The following is a 2475-nucleotide window of genomic DNA, read 5'->3' on the forward strand; positions in this document are numbered from 1 at the left end:
GATATTAAAGCCAGAAATGTGAAAGCCTGATCACTGAGTATGCAGGAAAGCTTACCTGGCCGCTTGCTCAAACCCATGGTGAACTTGCACTAATAATAAAGAGAAAAAACTTTATATTTAACTTAATAAAGCTATAGATATGGGGGAAGGGGAGGGTAGTTGCTTATTCAGCATAACCTAAGCCATTGATGGGCTTCACAGGTGGTGCTAGTGGTAAAGAACCTATCTGTCAATGCAGGAGGTTTAAGAGACATGGGTTCAATCCCTGGGTCAGGAGGATCCCCTGGAGGAGGCCATGGCAACCCATTCCAATATTCTTGCCTGGAGAATCCCATGGACAGAGGAGCCTGCTGGGCTGCAGTCTGTGGTTTCACAGAAAGTCAGACATGACTGAAGTGACTTAGCACACACATGCACAAACCGTTGATACCTCTATACTGCTTAGTAAATGATCAAGGAATCTAGCTCCAGGCATAATTCTTAGCATGCTTTTGCAACAACAGAATCAATGCAATCATGGAGACGTCTTTTTTACCAACTCAAAATAAAGAAGGAAGGGAAAAAAAAATTTTTTTAATACAGCATATCTCATTTAGAAATATGAGTCCTTTTCCCCTCTTCCAATACCTTTTACATCATTACTGAATTCTGCTTTCATCTCCAAAAATCACTCTAAGTTTTGCCTTTACCTGAGGTGGCCAAAGGCCAAAAGTTTTCAATCGCAGTTCTCATTAAAATTCTAAACATGATTTTTTCTCCTGTCACCTAATTAAATAAGTTCCCTTTTTTGTGTGTATTCAGCAATAATGCTGTCACTTTTCTATACACTCTACTGGCTATAATTAATTATTACTTTATCTAGAACTTAGTGGACTATAATTCTTCAGGCCAATTTTATAAGAAATATGGTCTTGACAGAAACCTAATCTTGAAGAGATTCCAGTGCACCATCATTATGAGTCTCTCTATGGCAGTATATAATCCTATCACGCAATGACAAAGCCCATGGATCTTGGCACTCAGCTACATAAGTTAGTGGCAACAATATTGAAGATGGCAGCCTATTCACCTTTCAGGGTGGCAGCCCTAATGCAGCTGCTTCTCTTCATTTGAGCTCCAGAGGCTGACTCAGGAGATGGTATGACAGAAAATCTTGGAAAAGGAGTTCATCACAGAGTAAAGAAAGAAAAGACTCTCAATATGCTGCATCTTCTCTCCTTGCCAAACAATATATGGCTTGCTAAGAGCTGCAACTCTTAGAATAAAAGCTATTGTTTAACTCCATAAATGGCTATTGTCTCCATATGTATGTCGGTGTGTATTTGTGTATGATTGCATATACATGCTACCTTATAAATACAATCATTCATACTAAACCCAATTCAGGAACTAATGCTTTATATACAGACAAATGACAAAAAATCTACTATGTTATGTTAGTTTATTCTGTAATTGTTCCCTGTATCATTTTAATCTTCACAGCTAACATGCAAACAGAAATTCTATCTAATACACCAGAAATTACCTACCACAAAGCTCAAAATTTTTAAAGGAAATGAATATTTTTTGTTTAGCAAAGTGTTTAACTTAGTTAGGGGTAAATGGAAATTTGTCAGGATTGCAGATCTCTTTCAAAGCATGCAGTCAGTGAGGTCTGACTTATTACGTTGGTTTGGTTTGGTTTAGTTTTCTCTTCTAGTGTTTTCATGCAAGGTTTAAATGTAGATGATATATTTTTTAAAAAACATATATGAGAATCCTTTCAGGTACCCTGACCCCCACATCTTTCCTCTACCCATAACTGAAGATATTTGATCCCCACTCAGCCATGCTCCAGGCTTTAGATTTAGTATGTCTTTTAAAAGAAAAAATTTAGTTTAGTTGATGATTCATCAAGTCAATTGATATTCCCAGTTCTAATTTGATCTCACATAATAGAAACACAGCTGCCCTACAGATGCCAGACTTGCTGGCACCATGGGTGCGGCTGCCCTGCTGAACTCAGGATGTTGGGGCAGAGAGGAAGCAGTTATTTCTACACTCAGTGCTCAGAACAGTGGGCACTAAGGATGGTTTATAGCCAGACATCACTGAGGGTTGCCTGAGGGAGCACCTTGTTCACTTGTGCACAGAAGATAAGGCTTGGGAGAATTAAGGAGGGGACAGGCACGTGGCAAGTTTGGTGGGTACAGTGGGATTCACCAGGAGAGGGTCTCCCACTGCAAATGATTGTTCTGTAGATCTGTGTGGCAAGGACTTGTTAGGAATCTTTGGGCAAGAATGACATGCATCTCTGGCTGAGGGCTGCTGGGCAAGTATCAGGGCCCTCTGGAGCCTCTGGGCCCAGAGCCACCTGACCCAGAAATGCTCATGCCCTGAGGGCCTTGAGACAAGGAGTCACTCTGGAAGGAAGGCCAGAGGATCCGGCCAAGGTTGACAAACACTGCTACAGAAAAATACAGTTTGGGAGGAATC

General features: G+C 40.5%; 1 non-coding gene across 1 annotated transcript; it reads left to right on the forward strand.

The window, feature by feature from the left end:
* The first annotated feature begins 1956 nt into the window (after positions 1 to 1956).
* LOC129648110 (small nucleolar RNA SNORA43) lies at positions 1957 to 2090 on the forward strand. The gene has a single exon (XR_008712694.1). It is a non-coding gene; the product is annotated as a small nucleolar RNA SNORA43 (small nucleolar RNA).
* The last annotated feature ends 385 nt before the right edge of the window (positions 2091 to 2475 follow it).

The sequence above is a fragment of the Bubalus kerabau genome, chromosome 3 (assembly GCF_029407905.1).
Source record: "Bubalus kerabau isolate K-KA32 ecotype Philippines breed swamp buffalo chromosome 3, PCC_UOA_SB_1v2, whole genome shotgun sequence".
Lineage (NCBI taxonomy): Eukaryota > Metazoa > Chordata > Mammalia > Artiodactyla > Bovidae > Bubalus > Bubalus kerabau.